Raw genomic sequence first — 18822 nt, forward strand, 5'->3', positions numbered from 1 at the left:
CTGAAACATTGTCATGCAGTGGGTGAATATGTGTTTATTAAGATCTGAGATGACTAAAAAGTGTGAAAGTATCTGTTAGGATAATTGAATGCCACACGTTTAAAACGATATAAATATATCAATAAAAAACTTCTTAGAAAAGTATTTTTAATGCTTTTTAAATGACCAAATCCCAGTTTCCAGTATCTGTATATATTATTAAGAAATGGAGAATGTATATCCTAATATAAAATGTGTAAATATTTTAAGGTTATTAAATATTATAATTTTATAAGAATATATTTTTTCATCAAACCCAAAAGGCTATATAATATTGTCAATGTGACATAATAATAATTCCTTCTCTTTTTGCAAATCTTTATTTTATCCCACCTGACTCACAATATTCTGAGTCTTAACAGTTAAAATCACTAAACCAAAAGTAGTAGTTAATTTTTCCAGCTTTATTATTATTTTTTTTTAATGTAGAATTTGTCCTTCTATGACTGATTCATTTCACTAAGCATGGGTTTTTTTCAGGTACAACCATGTTGTCACAGTGGTAGGATTGCATAAAAAATATTTATGTACTAAAATAGCAATCACTGAAATGGAAAATTAATACATTAAATTACTTCTGAATTATATTTTTAAATCACCTGTTACAGAAATATAATTTGTTCATATTCATCTAATAGAGAATATTTTCCTACTAAAATATTACTTGAAAAGATTCAATTAAAAAGGAGTTCTATGTTGAATGTTACTTCAGTATGTTTTAATGAAGTCCTATGAATTATGGAAATAGTCTTCTAATAATACCAGTAATATGCTTGAATAAGACACTGTAATTTGTTACTTGCAAAATATCTTAGCTTGTTTCCAGATGTTCCATAGTTGATATTAGATAAATGCAAAGCAGAAACTGTCTGAAAGAACTAGCTTTGAGCAGTTACCGAACATAGTGTTTTTTGGGTTTTGGTTTTGTTTTGTATTTTTTGTTTTCTTTTCTTTTTTGTGATTTTGTCTTCAGGCCACTGTCATTTCATACCTGGAATAAAGAAAAATATATTTATATTGTAAAATATCAGATTTGGTCCTACTTATTTTAACCTGATTTTGGATTTTTCATTTTGGCTGAGCTTCCTGGCTTCCAAACCTACACCTAACCTTTACTTCCTGCTGAGCATTCACCGAGTGAATCTGGGCCCTCTTCCCCCCTTCATCTGAGTCTTCTTAGAGACTGGAATCTTAGTTCCAGCTTGGGAAAGGGGGAACATCTACAGAATATCTCATGATAAAACACTCAGCTTCACCAAAGATAATTTATTTTCTGAGCAATTTTAGACTTTTGTAAGAATGAAAGATGTTTTAATTTCAAAACATGTTGTCCGTTTTGGTAAACATTTTAAATCTTCTACAGCACATTATCTATGAATGGTTAAGATGTTTTGCTCATCAATTTCTTTGTAGCCTACCAATTTTACAAAAATTATTTCCAAATTTTCCACACAAATACTTTTTGTTTTCCTTTCCCAGCATCATCATAAAGCCGGCAGTAGAAATTTTAGTCAGAAGTTGTCAACACTGGATTTACTTTAGAGTCATTTGGGAAACTTTAAAAAAGTTCTAGAGACCTGGTGTTATACCCAGAAATATGATGTAATTAGTGTGCATGAACTTACACATCAATGATTTTTAAAGGTCCAAGGTGATTTTAATATGCAGACTTGAGAAACACTGAAGTAGCTCACATTCAGGATCCACAGAAAAATTTAATCAAGCCCTTCTTACATTCTTTAGTCACATGAGTTCTATCCTTGAAGCAAGTTAAATATCTGAACATCTACAATTTGAGCCCACTATAAATGTGTTCTTATAGAATTATTGATTATATTTCTACTTAAGGTGCTTATGAATAAAAACAACTAAAAGATGATATTTTTCATTGATAAATTTGAAGTAATATTGATGAGGAGTGTTTTGATTCATTTTTTGCAATCTGTATATATTTTTAAAAAAATTTAATTCTTAATTATGCTGTCTTGTCTTTGACTGATGATAAGTTCTTCAATAAGGTTTTATAACTTTAAACATGGAGACCCTACACAGTATATAATCAGGCTTCTTTCAACACTGAGTAGGTATTCATGACTATTCTGCATATGTAAATTGGGCTGTAAAAGATTTATTGCAATTTCTAATCATTTACACTAATGTGTCAAAAAGGTCTTTTTCCAAATGTTGATCTGATATGAAGAATTCCACCAAACAATTCATATTTTTAGTTGGCCTTATTTTATTTATTGCAAGATAACATTGTAAAATACTAACTTTGTGACCTCTTCTATTCACTGTTTTCCAATATTTCTATTCATGTCTCTTTTTACGGTTCTTTTTAATTGTCTAAGATTTGTAGTATAATTTGCAGTAGTTGTGGCGAAAATGCAAAGGTCATTGTTGGTAACTATTCACTTATTCACTTTATCAGTAACTTAATGTTTAAAATCAGCTATCCAAAACTCTACAAACTTTAGACAATCTGTTTGCTTCAGAAACAACTAATCTGAAATCCAGCTTCAAAATTAAATTTGATGGTTCAAGGGAAATCCTGTCACACCAGCTATTGTGTTTGGAATAGCAATTCAGGTGTAAGCTAGTTCTCATATGACATTACCTTTAGATAAATTGAAGGATGTAATTTGAGCTTATAAACAAATTTGGGGATAAGATACAGAGGTAATGATTTGCTAGATAATTCTTGGAATAAATTTTCTTCTCTCTTAAATCAACCAAAGGAAGAAATAACATTTCTTCTCTTGGACATTCTGATATGGGAGTAAAATGCTTAAAATGCTACAGCCATTTTTACACACACACACACACACACACACACATACACACACAAAAAAATGAGGCAGAGGGTGAATTTGAATTAATTACATAGATTGATTTACATAAAAGAACAAAGTTAACAATCAAGCCAATTTTCAAGTTTGATTTATATCTACTCTTCTAGTTGTATAAGACCTAAAATTTCCACTTCACAGAAGAGATTTTAATTTTTATTGGAGGTGGAAAATATAAACCCTATGTGCTTTTATCTGTCTAAGGTCTGGATCTAATAGGGATGCTATTCATCTTTTACTGTTTCATGTAGATTTCTGTTAGCTATCAGTGACAATGTTAAGTACTTTTACGCCCCTATTCCTGACTTCATAAGAGTTTCCGTTAAGTATTCATTTTGAATGTATCAAAATGTTTTCTCATAATAAGCATGACTAGGTGGATATTCTTTATGCTGTTAATGGAGTGAATAATCTTAAGAGATTACTCATGTTGAAAATATTCTGAATTTTTAAAGTAAAATTTGCTAGGTCATTATAATATACTTTAATACATTTATTCATGGTATATTATTCTTTTAACACCTAAGTGCATTATTTAAGAAGACATTTCAAAAGATCAAAGACCAGAGTAAAATTCTAAAATATTTTAATGAGAAAGATTACCTGAATCCCAAGGAAACACAAATCACATTGACATCAAATGATAGCTCTGGTAGAAATTACATGATAAAATAATATTCTAAAGATACTGAAAATAAAATGTGAATAAAAAATATTATGTGTACCTGAAACTATTTTCATATAAGGAGTGAGTACATATATACTTGAGTATAAAAAATCCTGAAAGTGCAATAACCAAATATTCTCCTTGGAAACATACTTATCAGCTTTAGTTCAGGGAATGGAATAACGTCTGCAGTATACAGTAAGACACAAGAGAAACAAGAGCAAGAAAATAATGTACCAAGTGCATTGTCTGAAAAGCTAATTACAACATAGTTTTCAACTCCTTAAAATGTAGAGCACTGCTTCATAGTTGAGTGCAGAGTAGTATATCAAGAACAAAGACAAAGTCTGAACCAATAGTCATGTTTATACAAATTTGTTTCAGAAATTTATGGAGGAGAATAAATATGAGCACAAGTCTTAATAAGTTAGATGTAATCACTCAAATTAAAATTCAAAATAACACAACTTAGCTCTCAAATTAGCAGAACAGCCACAGCAAAATGACCTAAGTAAATGAAAGGCAGGTAGGGAAGGGGAAAGACACAAAAGCAAAGTGCAGTAATAAAAAAAATAAAGAGTTTCTTTCCATTACACCTTAACAGAGATAAATTAGCTCAAACTCTATAGTTTGAACAGATTCTAAAGAACTGAAAATGCACCTACTAGTCTCCTGTGAAGAAGACCATGAATAATCTTTTTTTTTTTTTAGAATAGTATGGCTTATTATCTGGCTTTGATTGAATAGTATATCAACATCACACATTTTAGTGTACATGCACCTACTTACCAATATATAATAATTAACAGGAAAAGCAAAATTTGGTTTTTAGATGGGCCTATTTTTAAAAATAACTGTTATTTTTTTTCTACACTTTCATAGTCATTTCACATTGAACAACAAAAAATGGGGGGTAAATGAAATACTCCAGAATATTTAAGTACTTTTTCTATTACTCTATGTCATGAGGATGAAAGAGTCTTTTCCATTACACAATCTTCATCTTCTTGTTTTATGTTCTGCTATGAGTGTCCAATTCTTTGATATAAATGTATGTTTTAAGTAACAAATGTTAATCTACCTTTGTTATAAATTATATTATAAATGTGTTAAATATCTTATACATATATAAGGTAGGTAATATATATTTGCTATATAATTCTTATACATATCATTGTTGATATAAAACTACATACAAAAACAAGTTCTGATACCCTTATTTGAGAATCTAGACAGACTGGCCTGGGAATATTTTTCCAAATTAGGTAACAGGGAAGCAGATAATTCAATACTTTGAAAACATGAGCACTGTTATCATTAACAAATATGCTGAACTTGGTGCTAAATCTCCCTTGCTGGAATTGAAGTTACAAGAAGGCAGATTTTATTTGTCATTTTCACTTTCAATATGCCTTGTCTACCAATGTTGTAGCTTATAGTAGTTACCCAGGAAGATTAATTTTATTTGTCAAGCTGGCTGGTCAAGGTGATGACCAGGGACCTGGTAAAATGCAATTTATTTGTGTCTGTGAAGGTGTTTTATGAAAATAGCTTTAAAATCAGGAGAGAATAAAAAAGGCCAGTCGTCTTCAATGTGGATGGGCATCATCTAAACTGTGCAGGGTAGGATGAAGCAAAAAGGTAGAGGACTTGGTCCTAGAATTGAGCTAGAGTATGAAATTATGTAGTTCTCCAGGGTATAGACACCATAAAAATGGAACTACTCAGACTTCATAACCATGTGAGCCAATTCTCATAATAAATCCCCCACTCCTTCCTTCCTTCCTTCCTCTCTCTCTCTCTCCCTCTCTCTCTCTTCCTCTCTTTCCCTCTCTTTCCCCTCCTTTCTCTGCCTGCCTGTATCTAACCATATCTTTATATGTCTATATTATTTATCTATAACTATCTATATTTATACATTTAGTATACATAGAACCTGTTAATTATAGTTCTCTAGCCCACCCTGACTAATATAGTACCTAATATATAAATGTTGAATAAGTGAATAAATATATGAAACTAAATCTGACTCTATCATCCGGAAAACTATAGTATTATATCTGGTCAGAATATGTAGATTTCCTAACAGAAAATGAATTGGAGCACTGAGATGACCCAGACCTCTGTAGATTTCAGATGGCATCTGAGAACAAACAAGAGTTGCATGAGTATAACCCATCAAAGTGACCCCCTCTCCAGTTCAGTATGACATGACTGGGAAAAATCCCAGCATGGGCTGCTTGCTTTCTGGGCAGGAAAAGAGTAGACTAAGTGTATATTGAAGGTTCAAAAATTTAAATGAAATTTGCATGAGAATTTTTGAATAATTCTATACACCAGAATAACAAAGCTTCCAGATATCATCTTGCACCAAAAAAAAAAAAAAAACTACTTCTCTAACTCCAGAGTGATGTTATCCATCCTTTTTCTTCCTTTGTGCTCCCCTAATCCATGTGCATTTGGCATGAATATGACATCTCTTACCCCTGAATGCTGAGTGTTTTGTTCAACTCCATAAAAAAAAAAGCAAGAAATAAAATGTTGCTGTCTGCTGATCATTTCCCAGGGGGGCACGTGTGACACTAGAGAATGAGAGAAAGGAGGACATGGTAGCTATAAAAAGCTAGGCTTCTTTTGTTTGGAGAGAAACTTAACATATTTCATTAAAAGATTTCCAGTAGAAAGATCATAGTGTGAGCTCCAGCTTCAACTTTAGGAGGAATGAGGCTATAAGAGCCATGGGTAGATAAGCATTGAAAAATTCATTTTATTGACCTTTCCCAAACTAAATTATTTGTGTTTATATGGAACACAAATGGCAAGTAGAAGTCAACTTCTGCTATAGCTTTCAAATGACAATAACCTAATTCTCACCTATTATAAATGCTAGTTCCCAGTCTCTTCTCTCATCTCCAGGTCTAGTTATATGTATCCTACATGATTCCAGAGATCCCTCGCCTGTATTTATGTACCACCTCCCTGGGCCTCTATGTAACAGAATTTACTGGAGTTTAAGGATAATATTAAGAAATCAACTACCAAAGAGAAAAATGTAAATATTAGATATTTATAATTTTATCATCCATTGGTCATACCCATTCATAAGTAGCATGTTCCTTACTAGTTTTCTTATGTTGCAGTCATAACACTGCAGATCACTTATCTACACCAAATGAGAGTCTCATATTTTTCATACCTTCAACAAAATTACTTAGACATATATTTCAAAGTCCTAAAATCACAAAACATTATATTGGAAACATACCTTGCCCACATTTGAAGATCTTCTTGCTCTACTGTAATAGGTTCTATATGTTCTTACTCAGTCCCTCATTCCTTCCTTCTCCCTGATTTTGTTAGATGCAGCAATATGCCCATCAAAGTACAGTAAACTATCATTATCCATAGATTCTGTATTTATAAATGCGCTTACTTGCTCAAATTATTTATATCTGAAATTAATCTCTGGACAGTTTCCATTTGTGTACATCTGCAGAATCATAGAAAAATTCAGTTGCTGGACATATGTTCCCAACTGAGTGCAAACTGGGAAGCATTCTGCCTTCTTGTTTCATCTCTCATAATCCAGAAAAATGCCCCTTTTGGCAGGCTAGTTGGTGTCATATTTTTCATATTTTGTGCTTTATATTGATGATTTTCCCCATTTGAAATGGCCCACAATTAGAGTGCTAAAGGGCTGACTAGTTCCCAAGCCTCAGGAGATGATGATGTGCCTTATGGGGAAAGAATGTATCCCATAAACTTATTTGGGTGTTGTTAAGAGCCACAGCCAAGTAACATGATGCATGGCATTTTTGGTTGAAAGGTGATGCCAGCTAGCCATTGAGATTATATGATTATGTTAAGATTTGCATTCATATGGATATTGGACTCCTGCTGTTTACTTGGGGGGGGGCACTATACTCCTGGAGAGTTCCCATTGGTTGGGGAAGTGCAATAGGAGGGAATTCCAGAGGAGGAACTTCCTCTTGGGATCCGGGAGAATGCCGCGCGTGCGTTGTTCGGCAGTCTTCCTGGGAGTGTATGGGGCATTGCGGCAGTTTCAAAAAACAAAGTTTGTTCCTGCTTGAGTGGCTCCTGATTTTGTGCCTAGCCAGACTGCAGCAGGGTGTGAGTTACAGTGCTGTTGGCTGTGAGCTCAATGTTTAGATTCTATAACATAAGGAAAGGAAAGTGCATTTAGACAGAAGCACATAAAATATAAGGTTATATATTGATCAGTTGATAAAAATGTTGTCACCTGAGGCTCATAGAATCCTGAACTTGAACATACTGCAGTACAATGATGTAAGATTTAGCAGTTCAAGATTCACAGCAACTTTGTAGACCATAATTATGAAAATTATGAAAATCGACTTTACTATTCTCTCAAACACTCTTTTAACCCTGTAGAGTCTTCTAACTCAATCCTGACAGAATTCATCTAAACATAGGACTCTTATTCTAGATTAAAAAAAAAAAGAGGTGGGCAGATGAGGCTGTTCCTTCCCTCTTGTTTTTTACCTTGAGTGGCAGTATATACAATGGTGAGGTAAAGAGTGAGAGAACCAGAGCGATGCTGGACCTCATGCCACTCAATTGTGAAAGAAGGCATGGTCTTCTAGATTTTTTGTTATTGGATAAAAAGAATCCCCAATATAGAATGCTAGGTTTTGTGTTGCATGTTCCTTACACAATCCTGTTTTAAATAATTCTTGAACAAGATAATTAGTATACCATTCTAAGACATAAGGAAGGCTTTCTTTCAAAACAAGGTAAACTATTTATATTACTAATAGGAGTTAAGAGCGACATCACCTAGGGATTCACTCCAACCTTCATCCTACAGTATATAAAATGGTTCAGGTTCTTCTAAAGCATATCCGTTTGACCATCTGCAATAAACACAGTTATTGCATTCACATAAATTTGAGAATGATAAATAATCTATGGGACTATTGGCTCCTTCAGACTTTTTAATAAGTTTACCTGTTCAATATGTACTATTTTCTATTGAGGTAAAAAATACAAAACATGAAATCTGCCCTCAACACATTTTTAAGTATACAGTATTATGAACTCTAAACATGAGGTTGTACAGCAGATTTCTAGAATGTTTTCATCTTTATTAACTGAAATTTTATACCCACTGGAGAGCAACTCCCCAATCTCCCCACCCCTCAGCTTCTGGCAACCACCTTTCCATGTTGTTTCTAGAAGTTGCACTACTCTGGGTATCTCATGTGAGTAAAATCAAGCATTATTTCTCCTTCTAGCTTATTTCAATTAGAATAATGTCCTCAAGCCTCATCTATATATTATAAAGGGAAGAATTTCCAATTTTTAATATGCTAATGTATTTATCCATACATAATGTCTTCTTTATCCATTCATCTGTTGATACATTGGGTTGCTGCTGAATCTTGGCTGTTAGAAATAATATTACATTGCTCATAATGTAATGTAATGTATAAATTTCTCTTAAAGGTTTCCAAGAAACAGGTTAGTTGAATCATGAGGAAGTTTCAGAAACTTCTATACTGTTCATGCTTCCATGCAGACTTCCCACAGTGGAAGACCTTCTCTTTTCAGTTTGACTTGAGAATCTGAAGACTTTTAAACATTTCTGTGGATGTATGTCTTCTTTGTATTGTCAATGTAAATTCCTAATTTAGTGATGTTTAGTTTCTTTTTGCAGGAGTTTATAATTGCTTTCTACCCCTGGTGTTTCTCTGCGGTACTATTGGTCCTCTTTCTGGAGCAACAGTAAACTACTTGGCTCATTCTGTTGCTCTCAGTTGCTTCCAGACATCTAGAAATCACCAAGTCTTGTCAGCACATTGAGTCAGGCAGGACAGAAACCAATCTCCCAGTTAGCCTTCCCAAAACTTTGAACCTTCAATGTACATTTTAGTCTACTATTTACCAGCCCAGAAAGCAAGCAGCCCATGCTGGGTGTTTTCCCAGTCATGTCATGCTGAGCTGGAGGTGGGGTCTCCCTGGTGAGTTATGCTCATGCAATGCTTCTTTATTCTCAGCTAACACCTGACACCTGGTGTCTACAGTGAGCTGGGTCTACCTCAATGCTCCAGCACAGGCAGACAGCAATGATTCCCTCAGGTGGCCACCATACTCAACTCTTTCCCTCCAGAATGAAAGCCTACGATTTACAGGGTTTTGCCCACTTGTTTTTTATTCAATTAGGGGGAAGAGTCTTCCAAGCAAGTGCTTTCTAGTCCAAATTATTGATTTTGTTCTCAACAGCTCCCAAACTGGAATCCTTTCTTGTCACTATACAGATTCAGGCAAGCAGAAACCTGTCCCCCGGAAGGTTCCCCAAATAGTCAGAGTATTGAATACATTATCCACCTCTTTCCATCCCCAGATGAGAACTGAAGACTTCTTCCTGATGTGCTGTTTCAGCAGGAGGCTTTATGTAAAACAGGAGCCCACTGGCTTTGCTGTGGCTGGTTCTGTGTTCACCTGGGATGCAGAAACCTGTCAAGTGACTTGTGAATTACTCACAGAAGCAACTGCTGTGTGTATTATTGTCAAATCGCAGCATGGCAGAGGAGGATCTGGAACTTCCTGTTGTCCATCATGCTAACATCAGTGCCATTTTTGTTTTGTTTTGTTTTTGTTTTTGTTTTCTAATAATCCTAGGGAGCTCACTAAATGAAGTGGCAATGTGAGCAACATATGCTATTATCAGACAGGATAGTAGTTGTGTGTGTGTGTAGTGGGGTTTTCTGTTTGTAAACAACAGAGATGAACTCTGACAAGATACCAGTCTGGAGTTTATGAGAAGATTAGAATAGCAAACTGTAATAAAGAAAAGACTGAACAATGATACTTCAGAAGAACACAAGAATAGGGCATCTCCACACAACTGGGTGTAAGGAACGAATGGATAAGCTTTCCAAGACAAGGTCACTGGAAGAGAAATCATCAGCTCCAATTGTGTGCTTTCAACAATATTCAAATTCAAGGGCAATTTCCTCATTTCCTTGCTTAGGTTCCATGCCCACCTTTACAGTCATACCAAGACTGTGGTCCAGAAGAAGTGGTTCTGTATGGAAAAGGAGACACTTTTAACCAGGAAGAAGGAACTGCTTTGTAGGCAAAAACACTACATGCCCATTTAATTTCTCTCATGATCCTATTTGATTTTGTGACTAGTGATACCTTCACTTGATTAAATCATTCTTTCATGTCTGTCCTACTCCAAAACTTTTGTTGTAACTCAGTAGCTTATAGAATAAATATGAAACGCCTAACATTCTATTCAAGGATTTTATTTATCTGAACTCAATTTAAGTATCTGTCTCATCCCCAATGGAAGTGGCCAATGGCACTTTCCCACCCCCCAATGCACTCCTGCAATTATCCACTGTGACCACACAGGCCGATTCCAGGTGTTCAAATATATGAAACACTTTTAAGTATTTGTACATACTGTCCATTTGCCTGAAATCTCTCTCTCTCTCTCTTTCTCTTCTTCTCCTCTAACCTATTCCCCAAAGCAGATATAAGGAGCTTACCATCTTAGAAGAAAAGGAACTTAGAGAAGTAAGGTATACACCTGCCAAACACCCCAACACAAATGCTTAACTTCCCAGCAGAGCATTATATATAAACTTCTCCCAGTTTGTGCTCTATCATCTTCAGTAATAGAAAATTTACTGCTTTTTGAAGCAGCTCATTTTACATTGTGATAAATTTGACTCTTGGAAACCTCTAAAAAGTCAAGGCCGGAAAAATACAACTCATTCTTTTCTAAATCATATATCAATTCTTCAACAAAATCTATCATAAATTTCAGAAGAAAATTAATCACATTCCCATTTGTGCTTCCAAAGATCTTTGTTTATACTAATAAGATCACACTCATTACTATCTATAGAATTAATTTTCCCTATCTTCATTCTCACTCCTGATTTAGATTTTCTTATATAGAGGCACTTTGTATTAACTCTTAATTTCTAGGACCTAGCACAGAAACAAATAGAAAGCAATTAATAAACCTTTGTTGAAAACATATTAAATTTTACAATAATGCAATCAAATCATATATTTTATGTTAGTAGTTTTATGAGTGAAAAAACTTGAATGAAATAAGCAGTATAATAGATTTTACACCTGTAAAGAACGTACTGTGTATTTAATCTTACATGATTTCAAACTATTTTGCTCCTACTAAATTAATTGCAATTAGTATGATTTAATTTAGTTGTGTGTTACTTTGTCCAACTATGGAACTTATAGTCAACATGTAAAATTTATTGAGTTAGATTGGATATCATAGTTCATATTTTTCTGTGAATAATAACACTCACAAAATCTTTTGAGTTCTTTTCTAACCAGGTTCATTGCCTTACTTAAATATTATGAAAAATTTGCTATAATATTATGACTATGATATTAATAATAATCAATGTTGTTGAAATCATGAATTCCAAGGAAATACAAATTCCTTACTTTTGCTTATTTTAGCCCATTTATATTTGTTTTGTTTGTGTCTAGTTGGCTTATTGATAAAACTTTGGCTTCAAAAACAAAGGATAAAATAGCCATTGAGATAGACATTATCTGTTATGTACATTCAGAGCATACGTCTTCCAGGACTGATGTGTGACTGCAGTGATAGTTCCCATCTCTCTCCTGTATTGCTAACAAACTTAACATGATGTTTCATGATATCCAAATTCCAGCAAGCAAGACAGACACAGACAAAAAGGCAAGGCATGCACTTTCCCTTTCATTGTATGACAGAAGTGATTCACATCATATTTTTCACATCTATGGCCCAGAATTCACTTACATGACTGTACCTAGATGCCAGAGATGCTTGGAAAGAATATCTTCCATGGTTCACCCATGATTAAGCTTAATACCAAAATTTCCATTTCCAAAGAAAGGGTAAGAATGAAAAATATAGCACAACTAGTAGTGTCTGCTGCAATTTATTCTCATTCTCTTACCATATGATGTCAAATAGTACAGCTCAGCAAATAAAATGCCTAATCCCTTTTCCTCTCAGGGGAGGAGGAGAATACTAATCTTTTTGGCACTTGATATGATTTCTTAAGAGCTTCTTAGAATTAGAGGTTATACAAAGTCTACACTACTAATACCACTGACATGTTTTCATTTAGTTATTTGCAAGACATTCAGACGCAGTAATAATATTTTACTTCTATTCACTGGTATGTAATAATTAAATATAGTAATATAGCATTCTTTTTTCAGTAGTGGGGCTTGAATCCAGGGGTGCTGTACCATTGAGCTACATTTTTAGCCCTGTTATTTGTATTTTGAGGAAAAAAAATCTTACCTAGTTGCCAAGATTGGCCTCTAATTTGCTATCTCCCTGCACTAGCCTCATGAGATGCTGGGGTTATAAGTGTGCCTCACCATTCCCAACATAGTTTTATATTTTGTCATCAGTCTTTAGATTGATATCATCCTAAAAATCAAATTCGCTTCCTTGACCACCACCTCTCTTTCTTCTGTTTTGCTCCCATGCCATTTCTATGATTACTTTTTCAACACCTGTCTAGGACCTATAATAACAGTACATTTTGGATGGCATTTTAAAAGGTCAAAGAAAACTTACCAATTAATAAGTATTGCAATCATTATAGTCAACAAAACCTTTTCATATTTTCTCTAAAAATAATCAATAATATGAAGTGGTTATCAGTGAATCAAATAATATACAAGAAATAATTATTTGAAAAGGCATTTGGGAGTACACAGGAAGCAGAAAGAAAAGGCAGTTTAAATAAAAGCATGAAATGTCTAAGTATAGCAAAGATAATAACTCTTAACCTACTCACCCTATCAAATGCAAGGCTTCTAACATACTTCTATTCACAGTCATTCTTAGATTAATTTCCCTCAAATACACTTCCTCTGAAACCATAGTACACCATCACCATGTTCTTCCCATTGCTGTAAGTAAATAAAGGGATGATTTTTCCCCCATCCCTACTATTCAGCATGTGAAAAGGAAAGCACACAAAGACTTCTCAACAACAAAATAAAACTCATAAAGCATGCAGTGTTGAAGTTGTACATTAATAAGTCGGTTGTCCTGAGAGACAGTGAGAGAGCAGCTTATTAGTACATAGTCTCAGTCATATGCATTTATTTATGTCTGCTTTTACTTATTATAAAATAATAAATCTTTAAATTGGACAAAATCAAATAACACTGAAATATTTTAGAGTGAATATTTATTAATAATGATAATGATCTCTGAAAGTTGCATCCTATGTTGTTTTAATGATAATCTAGAATCTTTGAGAGAAGTTTAAATTTTTCCTCTGTGTACCAAACCAGAAAAAAGTATACAGTAAATATATGTTCTCTAATAGCTTGATTATTACTATATAGAAAATATTTGTGTATTTGTGAATTTGTTTTCTGAAATTGTCAGATAAATGGGTCATTTTTAAATCAGGAAATAATATTTACATAATCGTGTTTTTACATGAAATATCAATATGAAGATAATGCTCATTGTTGGTGAGGATAATAATTAACAGGCATGTTTACATGTTCTTTTAAAAATTTTTAAAATTTGATTAACAAATTGTAAGGATGCATATTTATGTGATATAATCTAACATTTTGATGCATGCATATAATATGTAATGATCAGATCAGGGTAATAGGCATCTCTGTCACTCCAGATAGTTATCATTCTTTTGAATACTTACATTTCCTTTCTGGGGATATGGAGTACTGACTCAGAAACCATATGATCACAGTTTATCCTAAGAAAATAATTGGAGATATACTCCAAGCTTTATGTGTACCCATTTCATTTCAGTATTATTTGTACCAATAAAAATTTGACAATGCTAAAATTCAAAAAGGAATCATTCAAAGAAATTACAATCAATCCATTTAATGAAAAACTTGTAAATAATTAAAAATCACAATCACATAAGCTTTATAATAGAAAAATTTTAAGGAGAAACAAGAGATATAACATAAAGTTGATTATGCATTATTGCTATGGTTTAGCAATAATAGGTATAAGGTGTCTCCCAAATGGTCATATGTGAACCAATACAAGAATGGTTAGACATGAAATGATTAGGTTATGAGAGTTATAGCCTAATTGGTGATTTGATCCACTGATGGTTTAACTGGGCAGTAACTGTAGGCAGGTACAGTTATGAAATGTCTAAGTATAGCAAAGATAATAACTCTTAAAGTAGGTTACTGGGGGCATGCCTTTGAGATTTATATCTTGTCCCTAGTGAGCAGTGCTCTGATTGTTATGTACTGAGCTCCTTTCATCCACTATTCCTTTCCACCATGATGTTCTGCCTCACTTCATTCCACCATAATGGAGTTGGCCATTTATGGATTGAGACTTCTGAAGCCATGAGCCCCAAATAAACTTTTCCTCCTCTGTGTTGTTCTTCTCAGGTCTTTCAGTCACAGCATTCAAAAGCTGATGAAAATAGCTATCATATCAATTTGTGTATTGAATTTTTAAGAAGTTAACAGAATTTTTTGTTGTTGTTGTTTCTATCATTTCTAAAATTTTATCTACAAATTATACATCAAAAAGAGCTAATGTGAAATAAGCATATCGATGATGTTTATTGCAGGCATAGTTTCCCCAAACCTTGTCCATCTGATTAAGCACTATTACATTATAGTTTGGTTACAACATAAACAAGAAGATACTGGTATCTCCAAAATAGAAATATATTGGGTTGATGCAACTTGGACACAAAGATTAGCAAATAAGATTCCCACAAGTCAGAAATCCAAGAGACACCATTCCTATGGCAGTTGAAATAAAAACACAAAATCCCCTTGAGTTTTAGAGTATACAGCCTGCATGAGTACATGAGAAAAGATTTGTTGGAGCCCAAGAAGTGATGATGATGAGAAATAGAGGGATCCAGAGGATCTCCTCAGAGTTGAGTATCACTTCAAGTTAAGATTCAATAACTATGACTTACAGACCATTATTTTTTTTTTAAACTGGAACACAGTCACACTCAATTTGTTCACTGATTATTGCTGCCATATGTTAAAAAAGAAGCAGATATCCAATGATATAGATCATAAGATGAAAATATTTTACTTTGTTAGCCTGAAGTACATTGCAATCATGAAAACAAATCAAATAAAAAAATGAATAGGTAAATAAAAAAGCTCAGAGGGTATAGTTGATGTTGCTCCTGACCATAAATATTTGTGGTTCTCTTTTCCTTTCAGGCATGCAGATATGATGATATGATGATAAAATTAATAAGAAGTCCTCATTGGAAGTATGAGTGACTACATTCTAAAAAATGCCGCTGCGAATTTAATAACTGATACAGAACATATGTTCTACTAAGACTCTCCTATATACATATTTTAGGTTGTAACTCACCATAGTATTAACATATTTTATCAGAATGAATTAGGGTCTTGTGAGGAAAAATAAAATTAAGAATCATTAAACATCATTTTACCTGAGGTTTTTAAAAAATCTTACTTTTCATATATCTATTTTTTGCCCATATTATAGTAGTTCATTATTTTAGTAATAATAAAGTTTATGGTGAGTCTGTTCCTTTTTAACTATAGCAAAAAGAACATAGATTTTTAAAACTTAAGATAGAATTACAATACAATTTTTGTTCTCAAAACAAAAGGAGAAATTAGAATGGTTATATTTTTTAACTGCTTCTGATTTTCCTGGTGTCAGGGATTGGTTAATAAAGTTCATAAACTTAAGATTTTCCTATCAATCATTAATTTTCCATCAGGTTGAAACTGAGATAGTTTGTAAGATTTCCCCATTATGTCAGAGTGAATGTGGTACACAACCTCATTGGCCTTCAAAACCTAAACATCATAGAATTTGGCAAACTTCTCAAGCATTTAAATTAAAATTCAGTATGTATCATTTTTGGACCAAGCTTCTACACATTCTTGAGTAAATAAAAAAAATTAAGTTTGGGCAAACTGAAAAAAGCCTTTAATATATGACATTCAAAAAAATCTTGAGGAAATTTCTCCTCTACATATATTTCCCTCTTAAAATAGGAAAATAGTATGTTTTCCATAAGAAAATTATTAAATATATAACATATATTATTTTTAAAATCATAGGAAATGGAATAAGTAATATATTTATACTTTCATATATTATATATGAAAGTATAAATAATTTCATATATTTCATATATATATTCATATATATATTCATATTATATATATATATGAAATATATGAAATTATGTACATATAATCTACAGATAATAATTGAGAAAGATTTTATAATGAGTTTTTAGTAATTACGTTTTGAAACAAAAGAAAAGCAAACAAGGGTAATAAATTTTGGCAAAGTACACTTCAAAGGAAATAACTTAATCATACAATTTCTATTATATCTTTGTTATTATTCTGCCTGAACTGTTGTAGCACATTTATTTCATAAATTGAGTCATAAAGGATTTTTTTCAGGATCAAATTGGTAAAACTATTTGAAGCATGAAGAAAAGATCACAAGGGCCAACTGGGAACAAAACACGGTGATCAGAATTCAAGATAAGCCAAAACACATAATAATCCTAATTACCAATCTTTAATTAAACCACAGGGAGGATTTATGCCCTAAATAAACTCTTTCTCACAGCATTTTCTGACTGCAAGATTGAATACTTTGATGTTTCTAAATATCAGCCAAAGAGGAAACTTATTATTTACTATCCTATGATCTAAAGACAGGAACAGCATATGTTCATTGCAAAGTTCAAGACAAAATATGGTCTTCAGGGGTATTGTTGCAAAATATTTTAAATTAGCAGGCTAATTAATTCTAACAAAATTGACAATTTAAGAATGCACAACTTATGAATTATAGAATAGATATTGTAAATTGATACTGTAGTTAATGAATTTAAACATAACCTGATATTATGAAGTAAATTTCCTTCAATGGGGGTGGGGATGAAAAATGAATTTTATGTAGTTGAATGTAGAGTATGGATTAGCCCATACACAAAGGGTTAGCCCATTACTCAGATGGGTTAGCCCATTACTTAAAGAATATTGTATAAATTTTATAGTGCCCATTTTCCTACCTGTTGAATTAACTGAATTTTGCTTTTCCAATCTCAGAAGTTCCTTCTTGGAGAATCTATACTTAAGCATAAGACACCACAGTTTAGCCAAGAAGTTATCGGCACTGCCATGATATTTTCTAAAATGAAAATCTAGTGGTAATTTTCACCCATTACAAACTTAGTCAAGAGAGGAATCTTAATATAAGTTGACTTCTAAGGAGGGTGGCTAACTCTTCCCCTGAGATCTCAGGCACTCTCCTTTGTGGAAAACTTTCCCATTCAAGATTTTTTTCTTACATTCTTTGAGCCAGCCCAATTTCTCATACAAAAATAGCTATTTGCTGGTTGTTTGTTTGTATCATGTAAGTCAATCAAAAGTAATATCTGTTCTTTCAAAAATTTCAATGACAAAGCAATACTGAATCTTTAGCATTGCCAATCCAATACAAATATCATCAGTGCTGATATCTACACTCATCATTTCAAAACAAAATTTATTATTAAATGTAAGACATAATGTCTTAAACATATACATTTTTTGATTGCTTTGTCTAAACAGAAACTACTAGCAGTGCCCCAAACTGTTCAGCCTATTTTATTTTCAGTAATACAATCTTGGGAGAATAATGCAAATTTTAATGAAAATATTATAAGCAGCATATTTTAAATCCTAGGAACAATTAATGTCATTCCTTTTTATTGTGGTGACATTGTTTCTCTATGAGACTGTAGAAAATTGGCTAAAATTGTGTGACAGCTGCTACTGAACTCATTCAGACTGACAATATGCTAAAGTAGCTGTCTCTTCTAATATAGAAACAATATTGGGTAAAGCAATCTTTTTCATTTTATTTTTGAGAACTCTGTAACTTGGTATGTATCCTAGTCTGATTTTTTATAAAATAAGATCCAAAGCAGGTTACTCTATGTCCATCTTCCCTATTAGTTATTTATAAGAAAGAAGAAGATCTTGATGTGCTAAGAAACATAAATTTTTATCACTTGCAAGGAAATCTTTAAAGAGGACAACATCTCAGGTTTCAAGAAGAGGAATGTCAGCACTATTGAAAATAAGAACAGCAATCAAAAGAAGGGTAATTTAATCTTTAAAAAATATTGAAAAATTAAAAAGTGAATCTACTTTCCTTCAGTTTCTGATTTTTAAGTTACTTCAGAG

Source organism: Urocitellus parryii, chromosome 3 (genome assembly GCF_045843805.1).
Source record: "Urocitellus parryii isolate mUroPar1 chromosome 3, mUroPar1.hap1, whole genome shotgun sequence".
NCBI classification, from domain to species: domain Eukaryota; kingdom Metazoa; phylum Chordata; class Mammalia; order Rodentia; family Sciuridae; genus Urocitellus; species Urocitellus parryii.